The 15,842-nt window shown below is 39.9% G+C and overlaps 1 long non-coding RNA gene across 3 annotated transcripts in view; it reads left to right on the top strand.

Annotated features, from left to right (window-relative positions):
• LOC106494742 (uncharacterized) overlaps positions 1 to 15,284 on the top strand; it is an 89,176-nt gene extending 73,892 nt beyond the window's left edge. For 2 of the 3 annotated variants that reach the window (XR_010883914.1, XR_010883915.1), the window contains exons 3-6: positions 9,316 to 9,708; positions 10,306 to 10,421; positions 10,872 to 10,992; positions 15,101 to 15,284. This is a non-coding gene — a long non-coding RNA (uncharacterized lncRNA). Of the gene's footprint in view, positions 1 to 3,894; positions 4,163 to 9,315; positions 9,709 to 10,305; positions 10,422 to 10,871; positions 10,993 to 15,100 lie in introns of those variants that run through there. The other variant, XR_001294352.2, reaches the window with a different exon arrangement.
• The last annotated feature ends 558 nt before the right edge of the window (positions 15,285 to 15,842 follow it).

Here is a 15,842-nt window from a genome sequence, read left to right as displayed (position 1 = left end):
CTTTCCTAAAAAGCATGTAGCCATCCATGACAGCACTCCAGTCATGCGAGCTATCCCACCATGTCTCTGTAATGGCAATGAGATCATGGCCCTGTGAGCGCACACAGATCTCTAGTTCTTTCTGTTTGTTCCCCATGCTGCGTGCATTGGTGTACAGGCATTTCAGAGAAGTGATCGAGCATGCAGGTTTCCCAGGAGCAGTGCAAGAGGATCCCATGCACACTTCCCTGGCTGCACGCTCCCGCTGGAGGCATCCTGACTTGAGCTGCATTTTGCCATCTGCTGTGTCTCTATAACTCTCCCCTTCCCCCATCTTTCCTAGTTTAAAGCCCTCCTTACAAGGCAGGCCAACCTGTTGGCAAAGACAGGCATGTCCTGCTTAGTGAGGTGGATCCCAGACCCTTGATCACCATCCCCAGAGCTCTGAAATCCTGCTTGATGGTCTCCAGTTTGCCCTTGGTGTCATTGGCGCCCACATGGAAGAGCAGCAGTGGGTAATAGTCTGAAGCGTGGACAAGCCTTGGCAGTCTTTCCATGACATCTCGTACGCGAGCCTCTGGCAGGCAACAAACCTCTCTAGACATGAGGTCAGGTCAGCAGATAGATGCCTCCATCCCCTGCAGCAGGGAGTCACCCACAACAATCACTCGCTGCTTCTTTAGGGTGTTCCCACAAGGCACAGGGTCTGTTGTCCCAGTTGCTTCCCTTGAAGACATGCCCAGCTCCTCCTCAGCCTGGAGGGCACTAAACCTGTTCTTCAATTACAAGTCTTCAGGAGGAGTAGCAGCCTTTCTCCTCCCATGAGTAGTGACCAGTTTCCAGCCTTCTTCTACAGTGTTATGATATACCATTTCGCACGGCACAGAGCCTTCCGGCAACTCCACTGCTGTGGGGGGCTGGGACTCCTGGAGCTGTATGGTCTCAGAGAATGCCCTGTCTATCTCTTGCTCAACTTCTCAGATGCTACACAGCCTACTGACTTCCTCCTGTAACTCCTTTACCTGATGACACAACTCATCAACAACAGCACACCTTCTGCAGGAGAACTGACTGTCAGTCCAAAATTACATTACAGCACATTGTTTGTGCTGAACAAGTGAATTACGATAAAGTGCTGTGCATTAGGGTTTTTCAGTTGGTACTATGCCCAGACACCTTGCAGCCTGATAAATTATGTGGGAGACTCGTGCTCCTACAAACTGAAAGGCAGTCAGTTTCAGAAAAAAACAGCTCCCCTCCCCACCCCCACCAAAACCACAGTAATTGTAAAGAGCACAACAGAGTCATGCATGCTATTTGGGGCCAAAAGGTTTGATTACTGCTTATTTCATTGAAGCTATTTGGCAATATAGGTGTGTATCACCATCACTAGAGTTGTTAAAAAATGCATGAATGAGTACCAACTTTTCCTCCTCCCTGAAATGAATGAATGATGACATTTCATTTTGTTTATGTTTTTCAGATCTTCAACTAAAAGCATAGTTTTCTGATGATTTTTTTGTTTAAAAACATCATAAATTTGGGAAAGATCATAAAGAAATTAGAAAGCATCTTCTTTTTCTTCCTTTTGAAAGAATGGAAAGCATTCATTTATTTTTAACATTTGGTAGCAAAGCTTTACTCTTTTCAGCTAGCTGTAGTAATTACCTATAACAGAATTCTGCCAGGACATGAAAATTGACGTATTTCCCTTCTTTCTTTTCCCACTCCCCCAAGAGTTTAGTGGGTTCTTTTCTGATCACAAATGGTTGGGGGATCTGACTTGTGGTTCAAAATTAGTGCATTGAGAAAAAGTGCCACCTCTTGAATTATTAATATCACTTCCTGCAGCCTCTAGGGATCCTTAGATATCTCTGATTCTTATATGAACCAGCTTGATTCTGTTTAGCTTGTAAAATTTGATAGTATCATAGCTCAAAAAGGCTGTGGTAGGTGGACTGTCTAAATTTTAACTCCTTGATAACCTCATAGATGTGCCTGTATGTGCAGATATACACATACCCATCTGGGACTGCATCCTGTAAGGTGCTGAGCAATGTGGCTCTGCTCCAGCAAAGCACTTAAACAGTGTGGAGCCTCTGGGCTCCAGCCAAGACAGAGGTACTGTGACGTGACTTGCATTGTGAATTGCATTCATATTTATGGCTGGAGCTGGTCTGAAAATGAGGGTAGGTAATCCAAATAAGGTGTTTGTTTTATATTGAAAGGGAGTATTCACAAAGGTTAGCTTAGCCTAAGAGAGTCACTCCCAAAGGCCCTCCGGGAAAGCCCATCTCGCTCCACTCACTGTAGAGGATGTCTAGAGAGATTAACCTTGTGAGGATAAAGTCAGCCTTTGTGAATACCCTCCAAAATGTCATGCTCATCTTATATTTCTGACCTGCTTCACTTCTTGGACTCTGGATAACATTTACAAAAGGTTCTAAGGCACTTGAACATTTTGGAAATTGTTACCTATTTGTATTGCTCTTTGGTTAATGCTCAGGTGGAGGGTGTAATATCTGCAGTGGTGTTTAAAGCTGAACCTTGGTTTCAATGCTTGTGTTAAACATAGTTTTATCCTTACAATTTTCGGTTGTTCTTTCAGTTTCCTGATGGAGATGTGTCACTGACATGCCATTTATTCTTTCTGTGATAATACATTTTTGCTAAAGTGACTTCTGTTTTTCCAAGTTGTTGAGGTGGATCTATGATTTTCAAATCCTCTTATCTCAGCCAATTACAGTGACATTGTTTGTGCTGAGCAAGTGAACACCAAGGTATTAACACAGTATACAGTGAATGTGTAATCTGGACAGTAGAACAGCTTAAAAATGATGATACATGATCGTAGAATATTATGTAGGATAAATATGTGCAAGAGTATGTTAGAGCATCTCCTCTTAGGTTCTCTGTGCATTTTGGATTTTAAGGCTATTTTCTTCAAAATGTTTCTAACTTTGTTCTGTGTGCAGAATTAAGCTTGTGTTAATCCTCTGGGGCACTGACACTCATAATCTTATGGCAAGAAGGACAGAAAAGGAAAAGACAACAACGAAAATCTCAGTGAATAGGGCTGAGTGGGTGGTTGTAGCATCTGGTTCCATATTAGTTTAGACAGGATATTTGAATGTGATAGTCAGTAAAAGATTTCATAGGAAGAGAGTGAGTCTAGGAGGTTATAAACATCTCCAAGAGCCATGCAAGGATTTTGATCACTTGACATGGTTGTGGCTGAATCCATTCAAGTTAGCTTTCTAGTCCTCCGTCTACTCAGTTGCTTCAGTGTATAATGTGTATTCCTTCTGTCATCTTATAACTCTGGCACCTGGGCATTACTGCAGATAAATAATCGTTTTATTTGGCAATCCTTTTCCCCCATAGAACAAGGATTACCTGGTGGTCTTTGTTTCTGATTTACTCTAACGTAAATAAATTCAGACAGTAGCTTTAAATTTGCTTCCTACTGGAGCTCAAATCCAAAGAAAGGAAAATACAAATCAAGTGATCAAAATAATGATTTTTTTTTCCATGTGAAATAGTAAATTACTGTGCTTAGTCAGCTGAAATAAGAAAAAATTGTCTTATGCTTATTTTGGTCTTGATCTTATAACTAATATATAATTTTTAAAAAGTCAAATGATACACAAACGAAGAAACCAACCAGACACTGACAATAAACTGAAGGTTTTCTTTAGAGAGGCAGCATGTGAATGACAGTCAAGCTGTATGTTTTCTATCCCATACATGATTCTAACATCTAATCTTCTAACATGTCTGGTTCATTATTGTTTCTATGGATGCAGAGCCCAGGGAAGCATCTGTGCCATTTGGACTGCACAGCTGTGAAAGTTACTTACTACCCAGAGGGAATGTTTTGACTGACCATCACAAAAAGAGAACTGTTTCCTAAGGGGAAGGAGCGCACTGGTACAAAGTTCATGTCCTTCAATACATCTGCTGATTCACACATTGAAAAAAAAAAAAAGTTTATTGGAAACAAAGATCCTTGAAACACTTTTTGTAGGTGAGAACTTCAGATGGTGGGATAGAAGATGGATGGAGAAGGATGTGGTCCATTGTCCAGCTAACATCTGTCATCATCTTCTCAAGTACAGCACCAGCAGAGAGCAGGAGACTTCTGTCAATCCATAATCAAATCCTGAATTATCAGTTCTGAGAGGTAGAAATTTTTTGTTTCTATTTAAAAAAAGACAGAGTTGAAAACACATGTTGAAGCTGTACGGGGTCTGAGCTGGAGTAACTCGTGCAGGATGCTAGGCCCAGTGGGAATTGAAAAGCCAGACCCACTTCCCATCTTCAGGCTTCCTCTCCCAGGCATGCAACAAATGTGTTATTCGTTCCCTGCCCCTTTGCACACTGGGCTGACCTCCCCCTGAAATAAGTCAGCCCAGCGTGAGAGCAACATATGGAGCCTTCTGGGCCTTTCTCTCTCCAAAAAGTTGTGTCATTTTTAGGCAGTATAGTATCCCCAGTAGGACTGACCTTCCTCCTCTTGAAATAAGTATCAAGACTCTCATTGACTTCTGTGGAAAGGGGATCGGGCACTGAGCTTGCTTCTCGGAAAACAGAAAATAAAAAGGCAAGCTATATAGATCCCTAAGAGTCCATAATACAGACATTACTCATGCAAATTCAATATTTAGACTATCTTAAATGCATATGAGTTGGAACAAGGCTAGTGATTTTCTCTGCAAATAGAGCTTCTGTTTGTGCAAGGCAACCGGTGTGTTGCAGCAACACAGCGCAGCAAATAGCAGCCCCCACAGTGAGAGAACAGTAGAGAGTAGGAAAGGGTTGAGGAAAAGCACTTTGCACCAAGTCCTTTACTTTAGAGAGGATCCTGGTATAAGCACTTCGTGATATTCAGCTTTCACTCTGGGCTTGTTAGAATTTCCATCAGATCGTGAATATGGTCATTTATGAGTATTAACTGTACTGTCTTGGGAGAGAGTTTGCTGTGCATTTTTGTGGAAGGCAAAGTATGAGTTTTTTGAATGCTTAGGAGAAAACAGTACAAGTTTTCTAACGTCTGCAGTGCTGCAGTGCTGCTTAGAGCCTAAAGCACTTAAGAACAACTCCAAAGACTTGGGTTCTGTTCTCAGACCTGCTTGTGGACTAATAGAGGTCTTGGTGACACCCATCCCCCCAGGTCACTTCCCCGAGTCATCCTGATGTCCAAAAAGTGGACATGAGAATCTGGACCCTGAACAAAGTCTGCAAAATGCTAAATAAAACCCACAGTATTATTCTTAAGGAAGAAACAGCCAAAGCTAGAACCAGCAGCACTGTGATGGGTGGGTGTAGATATCTGCAACTTTATAGCTACAACTGTATCTGACAAATTGGAGTCCACGCATTTCTTTGTATGGTAAAAACTGAGGAAACAGGTTAATCTTTCCCCTTGTAAATCTATATCTGATCATCCCTATATATTAGCTGTGCGCTAAGTCTAATAACAGATCAGTCAGGTAATCAATCCAAATACCTCCTTATTAGATGTTTTCCAGGAGATTGTGCAAAAATATAACACCAACTGGAACTGCTGAAGCTGACAAGCAATCTTCTTTGTTCTGATCATTGCAAAATGCTGCTCATACAAAGGTTACTGTGAAAAAACAGAATAAAGTCAAAAAAGACTCATTCCCTTGTTTATATACCAATGTATGTACTCTCTACAAACCAGACTGTGTAATGATGGGACTGACCTCTAAGTGTGGGAGTGCAAATGGGCATGACGAATCACCTTCTTTCTGCGAGAGAAACCTTCTCCTGGAAACAGACAAGCCAGGCAGTGTGCTTTTTAATTAAAATCACATCCTGGGCATTTAAGTTTTCAAAAATTATTAGTATGACAGAGGTTACCTTTTCTTGTGACTACTATTATTACTGTCAGACTGCCTGCTTCAAGTGGGGGGCTGAAGGTTACATATGGGATGGGGGAATGTAAAGTTAGTTGGAAGGGGTTAGTACACAGGGCCGTAGCCCTGGAATGCTCTTTGTTGGCTAATGTTCACTAGCTGTCTTGTCTACAGCTGTGCAAAAGACCCCTTAGGACATTATGTATAGCCCTCAGCAGTGACTACAGTGCTATAAACTGCAGGTGACTCCGGTCAAATCCAATTTCTCTTTCTGAACAGAGCACATACCATCACTGCTGCAAATTCCTTGCCAAGGTAAACAGGGATAACAACTTTATGGATTATTAGAGAGATTTTCTTTTAAATTTATGCTTGAAATTGTTTTATTTTTAAAATAATTTTGCATGGTTTGCATTCCTTCACTTGTAATTGCAGCTAATGGAACATGATGGAATAAGCTGACATTTGAATACATATAAATAGTCTTACAGATGAAAAGATGAGCTATTTCACTCAGTAAAGGACCACACTTGTCTTTCATGTAGCAAACTTAGGACTCACAATGAGGCTTTCTAGGAACGTCTTAAATTTTTTCTCTACTCACACCAACTTTTCTGTGATTCACGAATGCTCATTTTACAAATACAGCTGTGCCACAAAGGAATGAAATGACATATTCAAGGCTGTACAAGAAGTTGTGGTATGGTCAGCAGTTGACTCACTCTCTTAAAACTCTGTTCCATTCTACTGTATTATTCTTTGGCACCTAACTAACCCTTGTGCCTTGAAAAATCTTCCCCTCCGGAAACAAGCTTTGTTTCAGTTCTGCAGAGCACAACCAGTTTAAAAACAGAGGAGAAAAAAGGACATCTTTAGAGAAAAGTATAAAAAAGGCACAAGAAAAACAAATTATTTCATAGTTTAAAATTCCACTTTGAAGTGCATTCTGGTGATTATCAGATAAATCCCTAAGAACAGAATTGGAATGACACTATATATGTGCTTGAAGCAGTCCTCCCTTTAATGGATCTTTTGGAACTTGCTTAAGTTGCCATGAGAAGACCATTTTTATCATGCTGTATTGTAAATATTTTAGTACTAAAGTTGGCTTTTAATAAAATTAACTACAAGTTCAAAATGTTTAATGGACTCCATGGCAGTAAAATTAAGAAGAATGTCATTTTGTCTCTTTAATGTGCCCTCAAACATTCTTGCAATGAATTAGAACGTTGATTGTTATTTTTCAGCTCAGGACTTGGCAGGTGTGTAATGCGACTCCTGATAGCAGGACAGCAGATTACATTCTCCTATAAAACCATTTCTAAGGGACTTGGCACAAAAACTGTTATTGCATGTCTGCAGGTGTTTAGTAATTGGATTAATGCAGAGCAGAAGGAATGTCTGACGCCCCAGCACTGAGAAACGCTGAGGAAAGACACATTCATTTCTGAGAGTAACCTGGAATGTATGATGACAGCCTGTTCACACACATAGAGCCAGATCTAAGCCTGCGAGTTTAAAATTAACTGCTGTGAGCAATCACCTTCCAGAGAAAAGTTTATCCAAACCTAAATACAATAACAGGAGCTCTGTAAGTAAGGGGGTAGAGAGCTTTGGGCTATGTTTTGATCCTATTCCAAAAGCAACTTGCATAACCTTAGCAAAAGTCTTTATATCATGCATATCACGGATCCCTAAAATCCTAGGTGTCTAATAAAAATGTCCTTGATAAACATGATAGTCCCTTGAAATTCTGTAAAGGTATAGAGAATATAATATAATCTCAGATCAAGGGCTTTCAAGGTAAATTCATGTTCTTTTAAGTATCTTGACCATGAATGAGAACGGCTTTTGTAATGGCCAGGGACCAAAGACATAAATCTTTTTATACTAATGAAAATATTAAACTAAGATGACCATTTAAACCAGTAAACACTAGAAATGAATTTCTAAAAGGGTCTCATTTTAGATCATGTCAAAGTTCAGAGAAACATTTGCATGTAGTCTTTGGTTTCACTAAGTTCACATGTACGGCTTAAGGTTGTTCCTGAGAATTCATTTCAACATGGGTACTGCTTTAGAGAGCATCTCTTGCACTTGTAGCTTATGATTAACTTTAGCAGCAGAGGAATTTAGGTATATAAACAGTTTTTTGTGTAATCCTGTGCTGGGAAACCAGGACCCTTGAGAAACAACTCTCTGCTGTTGGGGCTCCTGGGAGGACAGAAGTGATGCAGGTCCAGTGAGGGCACTCTAGGAAGTATCATCTTTTTTAACCTCTCAGAGTATTATTTTCAAGGTCCATACTGTGTTCTATTCATGTGAGGAAAGACAGGTACCAAAGTGACAAACCAGCATGCTTTTTGGCTATCTTCCTCCGTAAGAAGCAGCCCTAGATGCAGCTAGGAGAGACCATAGCCCTGTAACCAGACTATTGGCCGATTAGAAGAATGACCACAGTTTGGATGATGTTCATGCCTCACACTTATTGGGATTTCCCCAGTGCCTCTTACAGACCATGCCTCACATGAAGATCTAAGTCCTTCTGCCTTTAGCTCCATCTCTCTGGCATTCATGACAGAAGATGAGGAGACGGTATGACTCCATATCATCTTATGTTGAGTTTAGAAGCACAATTTCCTGAAAGGAACAATAGGTTGATTTCAAGACGAAGTAAAATTTGCAGTCTCCCTATGAACTTACTAGCAAATAAGAATCCTAAGGGATGAGAATATGTTCTTAAAATTAAAATAAATACAGATCATTTTCTTTAGATCACATTGCTTATGGAAGAGATATATCTTCCTTGGGGAATTTAATCAAAATATCCTTGCCTTTTGGGAATAACACTGAAATATTTTACCAGAGTTTTAATAGCTTAATCTTATGCAGTGTAGGACATTTTACTAGGGATCAGGAATTTAACTCTCTAAATAACCATGGGGCCAGTGGCAGCCTCATGGAGGTCATTGAGAACTGTGTGCTGACTTCCAAATGCAGCAGTCACAAATCACTCCCGCTGCAGTTAAAGCTGCCAAACAACTTCCATTATAACCTCATCTTTTACATGTGCATAATTTCCCCCAGCTTGATCTCTGTCAGAAGGCATATTGTTGAGTACATGGCCAATAGAGGACTGGCTGCATATGTAACAGAGCTCATATTGCACTGATAAATGCACATAAACAACATATTTCTTTAAAAGTTATTTAGGACGAAAAGTGAAGCTACTGAAAGTCAGGGAATGCCATATCACCATTCCCTTCACAAAGGTAGCTCTGCCTTGGTTTACATCCTTTCTGTGCTTTGCATGAGGAGGCCCTAGCTTGCCTCTGTTTCATTTGATGTGGGGAATGCTCAGTTTGGATTATTCCAGCTTTCAGATGTTTGACTTTGGAGCTTTAACACTCCTTGATCATCAGCTTTTATGCATTTAATTTCCTATTTTTTTCAGATGAGGAAGACTGAAGAAAAAAAGGTTGTGGTGAATCCACAAGTTTGGAGCATTGCATTCTTGTGGCACAGAACTGCTATGCTGAATGATGATGCTCAGCATACAGGCTGACTGCAGGCTGTTCCAACAGGGAAAGTGAACATTATTTAACTGGCTCATGGAATAATAAAAGGAACCAGATTAATATCTAACACCCTGTCCCCAACCCCCACCCCCCGCAAAAGGTGATCACGTTTTTGTCTAAGATTTCCAGCTTTACTCCTCAAAAGTTGATCAGTCCCTGAAAAAACTTCAGACAATTCCAAGCAAAGACTCTGAGGCCCGAAGTTCCCTAGAGGTGAAGCAAAGGCTGTTGTACTAACAAAGCATGTGGGAATGAAAAGGACTTAAGAAGTAAGTTTACACGTTTCCCCTGTTTATACGCTTCTGTATGTATTTAAGGCTTACTGCTGAACACGGGAGAATGGGTTAGCTGGACTTGGTCTGACTCAGTAGACAGTCCTAATGTCCTTATGTAAATCTGAAAATTAGAGAGTCCAGGTTAAACCAGTTGCTTCAACTCCCTTTATTGTCAGTGGATAGAGACAGGGTGATATATGGGTGATTTGGCTGAGTTGCCTTATAGAGGTACCTATTTTTCTCCACTGACAAGAAAGGAACGTTGCATAAGTCTAAGTCTGGTTTAGACTAGATCTATACTCTTAGACTGTTGGTTTAACTGATCTGAATCCTATTCCAGCCTATAATATCAGGAAGGTTTCATTTTGCATTGGTAGAGTGAAACAATATTGTCTCCTCTGAACGAAATGAAACTATCCCATAGAAAATTTTTGCTCCTGAAACAACTTCTGCTGGCACAGTTATATTAGACAAGGCTCACATCTCTTGACATAGCTATGCAAGAAAAGTCTGCAGCCTAGTGATCAGATCCTGATACTTTTACTCACTGTGTCTAGAAGTGTTGTCCACCTGTATTCTCACTAATTTCAGTGACCATTCTCTGGGAGAAGACTGCGCTTCAGTGTAGCGAGGTTGATTCTCCTGCCCTACGTGTGCAATTTACGGAAGAGTAATACTCGTGAAAATAATCATTCACCACCTTTGTTGTAAGAAGTTTATTAGTTCTCTTTTTACATAAATATTAGTATTAAAATAGAATGATCTGACTGGAAGATTCTAGTAACACAGCAGACAGTCTGAGTCATTGCCCTATTCTATACCCAGGTTGTTTTTTCACATTGCACTCAGACAGGATGAGTGCAAATTAAGAATTTTTTAAAAGCAATTTACTGCACAAGCAGCAGAAAAAAATGCAGATCTCACTCCAAGGATATATGTCAAGATCATTCTTTAATTGTATACGTGCTTTTTGAAAAGAAATATGGGAGAGATGGATTACCTGCTTGTGATATACAGTTGCTGTCTGTGTTTTAAAGGAGTATTAACTGTGCTTAGAAACAGATCTTTGTATTGTTTTTAAATAAGATTCAAATCCCTACCATGTCATTGTTTGCTTTAGTTTCTTTTCCTTTATTTTTTTATTTAAAAAAATGCAGAAACATGCCGACTAGAAGTAGAGATATGTTCAGACGTGTAACCTTACAGCTTCAGGAAGACTTCAAAGTTGAAACGGGCAGGATCTGATTACATTTCATCACAGAGGATAAATTTATGCCTGTAAGTCATAACTTTTGGTCAGTCTTCTCTATCTCTTCCTATTGGCTAAGACATATAGTTGTGCTGTTCATCTGCCATGCAGTCACACTGAATAAAATTCTTGCTGTTTTTTTTTTTCCTTTTGTTTTATTGGCTACTTATATCTTCAACAAAGATGGGAGCTATCCAAATTGACTATTTGCTTATATACAGAAGACAAATCAAACTTATTTTATGATATCCACTGTGCCAATGCAAGGGATAGTGGTTGCTCATGTTGCTGTAATAACTGGAAAAAGAATGTAGAACAGGTGTTATTCACAGAGCAATAGAATCCAGAAAGTAAATATTCAGTCATTATTGGCAGTGCAGTTGTGCAGCCGCAGTGCAGAACTCTGTGGCTACTTTTATATCAGTAAATAAAATGGGCCAGGGAGCTCCTTTGGCTCTGCGGCCCCTTAACATGAGTAAGCTCCTGATCAGCCAGCTAAACTCTCTTACTCTCTGGAAGAGTGGCTGCCTCCAAACAGCCTGTTGGTTTTGGGGTTAGCTAAGACCTGAAAATTGTGTCCAGGCATTATCTGGAAGAGTATTACTTTGGACCAAAACTGTACCAGAAAGTGTGCTAATAATTTAACATCATGGCCTAGCCCTGTTTAGTGTGCTAATATAGAAGTAGTCAAAGGTGCCATGTGCTGCACAGAGCCAGAAACCAGTGCTTGCCACTCAGACCTTGGGGTAGGCAGCAATACCAAGAAGACAGCTAGATATAACCCTGGGTTCTGCAGTGATATAGATCATTTTCCTTCTGCTCTGCAGAGCAGAATGAGCAGACAAATTTTCTGAAAAAATTTGGAAACAGGTGTATGCTGTTTCTGCTACTTTCAAAAGTCTGGGAGGGGGCATTTACTTTCTGTCATTCAAAAATGCTCCTTTTATCAATGGAAGAGCAGTGTGTGAACAATATATTACAAGTTTGTCATGAAAATCCAGCTTCTCAAAACCAAAACAATATGAAGCATTCTCCTCTCCCCAAATTACGAGAGTTTCAAATTTCAACCTGAATGAACAGTTCTGTTTTCCACCCAAACATATTTCTTGGACACCTCCTGGAAACCTAATACATGAACACTACTCTTTATGGGAGCTCTTCTGATTTCATGTACCAATCTATACCTGTATTCTATATAATGGTGTACACTGAAATAGATGGTTGTTCATATTGGGAACCATGAAACTATGCAGATGTGTCTTGTTTGCCTTCATTGTAGAGTTCACTAGGATATTACATCTACCTTCTGTTTTTTTTAAAACATGATCACTGTACTGAATTCTGATGGTGTGCTCAATGCAGGCCAGCTGGTTTCACAGTGAAGGAACTAAAGCTCAGGTTCCTATTTCACCTGACTGGGCAAACTCCCCCCGGATCTCCTCCTCATTTTATGGTGAGAGTAAATCCCTTGAATGGGCCAAGATCTCCTGGGCACAAACAAATTATTGTGAGAAGACACTGGAAAACAGACAAGTCCTTCAATTTATTGTGAAAGACATAAGTATCTGATTTGGCTTCAGGACAAGGCGCCTCCAGCTTCTATCTATGAATCAGTGCACCCTAGGAAGGACTTAGTAACTTAGCTACAAATTTCTTTCATTGCTGGCTAGAGCTAGCCCAGTCACAGAGATGTTGGTGCTGATTATCTAAATTATCTGTCTACAATGAAGATATTCTGTTCAGATTTGATTTCAGGAATCAATTCTTGCCTTTGGGCTGAGAAGAATTTGGCTGCTGGTCTTTTGAGGTACCTGCAGTAAAACAGAGGATGTTGCTACCAAAATTACTGGTTCCAATTCTCCCTTGCTAGGAAGGATCTTACTGCTGGCTGATGATACTTATCCAAGATGAGGTTAAAACTTTCTTGTGTTCTTAAGCGTGTGATGTGCCATCCTAACCAAAGGCAACTTACTGTTAAAAGTACAGCTTTACTGGCAAGAAGTGCATAAAAAAAGCAAGGCACAGCTGGTGCCAAATAAGGCTTCTCCACACTTTTGCAAAACACAGACTGCAGCCCAAGATGAAGCCACTAGAAAACCTCAGAGCAGGCAAGATACACAAGACTGTATAGCCAATGATAACAGGAAAGTTTAACACTAGATCAACACAAGTATAATTAGCCGTTTCAAGTGGAGACATTATTCTTCATTTCCTGCCCTCAGCTTGTTGCTCTGAACTGTTAAACAATAGCTGTGTTTCATGCAGGAAGGGTAGTATTTCAGAGGCTGGTGAGATGGCTCTCCTGCAGGACTGGATCCAAAGGCAGATAGATTCACTGGGAGAGTCACTGGGCTACTCCAGGTGGGCCAGAACAACCTGACAAACACAGAAATGATGGAGCAAGGTGGCTAATCTGGCAACCAAAAAGACTAGCATTATTTCAGCAGTATTTTCATTCACTTGGTTTCAGTCCCTTTGCCTCACATAGGCTTCATATCCACTGGACTAAAACATGATCAAGGGTTCCCTTTCCTTTTTTTTAGTGAGCTCCAGATGATTAATATGGGGATAAATTTTCTTTTTCTTTTTCCCTACTAGTCTGCGTGGACAGTTCTTTTTTCTCCTCACTCTGCCAGTCTCCTTCATCCATCTCCCACCTTTCAGTCATATTCTTTCAACCATATTTTTTCTTTCACTGTTGTCTTTTCTGCCTTTTACCAAGTTTCAGATGCACTGAGACTTTTTTCCACAGATCCAGACCTCTTCCAGTCCCAGCAGGGATTACTAGCCTTTGGAGGCAGGCTGGCCACAATCTAATTCAAATTCCTGGGATAACAGGTAATCAGGAGCAGCTAGATCCAGGGAAAAGCTGCCCTCTTTCTTCTGATTATAGTTTGTTCTGCAAGTTTTGGCAGAATCTGAACTCAGTATTCAATAATTAGTCTAATGTGAATGCAGTGATTTTGGGTCTTCCTCCAGCTTCACACCCACTCTGCAAACCAGCAATGCCCGGCATCGGTCTGTGAGGTAGGAAAAACAGTTGGGAAATGTCAGGATGAAAAGTTTATATAATGATACCAATCATTAGATCCTTTGTATAGTATATGTGCAGACTGTAGTTATGCACATGTGTATCTAATCCTTTTGGCTTAACATAGTAAACATTTGATTATTCCAGCTGTGCCAAACTTTCTGCCATTTTTAAGCCTAGGAAAATTCAGGTTAGATGCTTCAAACACTTAAAAGTTATCTGCATGTATATATGCTATCACTGAGACAAATTTTGTCTATCTGCATATGCAAACAACATGACATGCAAAAAGGATTGTAGATAATTGGAAGATGTGATTTGGAAAATTACTTCTTTTGCTCATACTCTATGTCTTTATTTGTTCTTGAATGTCTTATTAACCACCCCCCCCCCCAAACACACACACATACAAAGAAACAAACATGTACACTGTACATCAGAACCTGGAAATCTCCCAAGCCACAGTCTAGCATTTGTCAAAACTATCAGATAAGACTGAACAGAAAAACTACAATGTGATGATGAGCTGATTTTGGAGACAAGATGTACTTCTAGTAGGGCTCTGAGATAGTAAGCTCAATTCTTCCTTCTGCTACAGGTTTCCTACGTTATGATGAGTCATTTCTGAGTCCTGTGCCTCAGTTTCCCTATTCTAAATAGTAGCATAAAACTTTTTTTCACCATATTTTATCTGGCTTCACTTTTTGTAATATAGATAACTCTTCAAGGCAGAAAATGAGCAGAATGACACCTTATTCCTAACACAAGTCTCTACTGTGCACTATTCTCTGATAAATAATAGCATGTTCGTGCATTTAGGTGGTGTTTAAGTAACAATGAAACATTTTTCTGCAGAGGTGCTTTTGTTTTTTGTTATACAGAACAGTAGGTCACTCTTTCCTTGTGCCAAACATTTTGTTTTGTCCTCCTTTTAAAAAATATACAAATGGCAAAACAGAAGGGTTGCATGGATGGTGTGAACTGGGACAGATAGGACAGGAAGATTGGGAAGAAGCTGTGGAAGATATATAAATGGCTGGGGAGTGTGTGTATAGACTTTCTCTGCAATCTCTAATCTTTAAGTAACATTAAACTGTCTGCATTAGGTCTTCTTCAGCTGTATCACTCTACTCAACAGATGTCGATCCCGTGAATCTTTCAAGTGAAGACATTCCGTGATTCACAGAAAATTTATGATTAAAAGATGGTATAAAGATGAGAAACCACCCACCATTATGAGCCATGATGAACATGTGTGCAAAGTTATTGCAAAAGACACTCTGCATTCTGCTCCCAGAAAAGGGAAAAAATGTTCCCTTTGGTTGAATAAAATGTATAAATTAAGTAAAGATGGTCCTCTCCTACTGTTTGAGTCTTTCATATCAGTTTACAAGCAGTAAAATCATAAGAGCTCAGCAACGAGTACAACATTACTTCTACTCATCTGTCAATTTCAAGAAATCAGAGTATATAATTTGTTGAGTAATCCTTTGAATTCCCATCTGAACATTAAAAAAGAAATGCGGTATCACTTGATGTACCTGTCTGTGACTTGTCAGACTGTAAACGACTCTCAGTGTCTAGTTCTGTTTGGGTATCTGAAACCACGAGGCAGATATTTGGATTAACAAAGAGTTTGTTTAAAACTGCTGTTTTTATCTAATGAATGCTATGGTTCTTCCCCCTCCTGAGGATGTATAGAAAAGGCATAGAAATGGCAGAATTTTCATGGTGTTACTGGTTTCACTGGGAGAAAGGAGAAGAAAAAAATGCCATGTGAATTAAGTAACTGCCAAATTGAAGAAAAGTGCACAATTCTGACTATTCACAGCCATTTCACAGAACAAG

This window comes from Apteryx mantelli, chromosome 3, assembly GCF_036417845.1.
Source record: "Apteryx mantelli isolate bAptMan1 chromosome 3, bAptMan1.hap1, whole genome shotgun sequence".
In the NCBI taxonomy this organism is placed as follows: domain Eukaryota; kingdom Metazoa; phylum Chordata; class Aves; order Apterygiformes; family Apterygidae; genus Apteryx; species Apteryx mantelli.
This window is presented reverse-complemented; position numbering and strand designations above follow the sequence as displayed.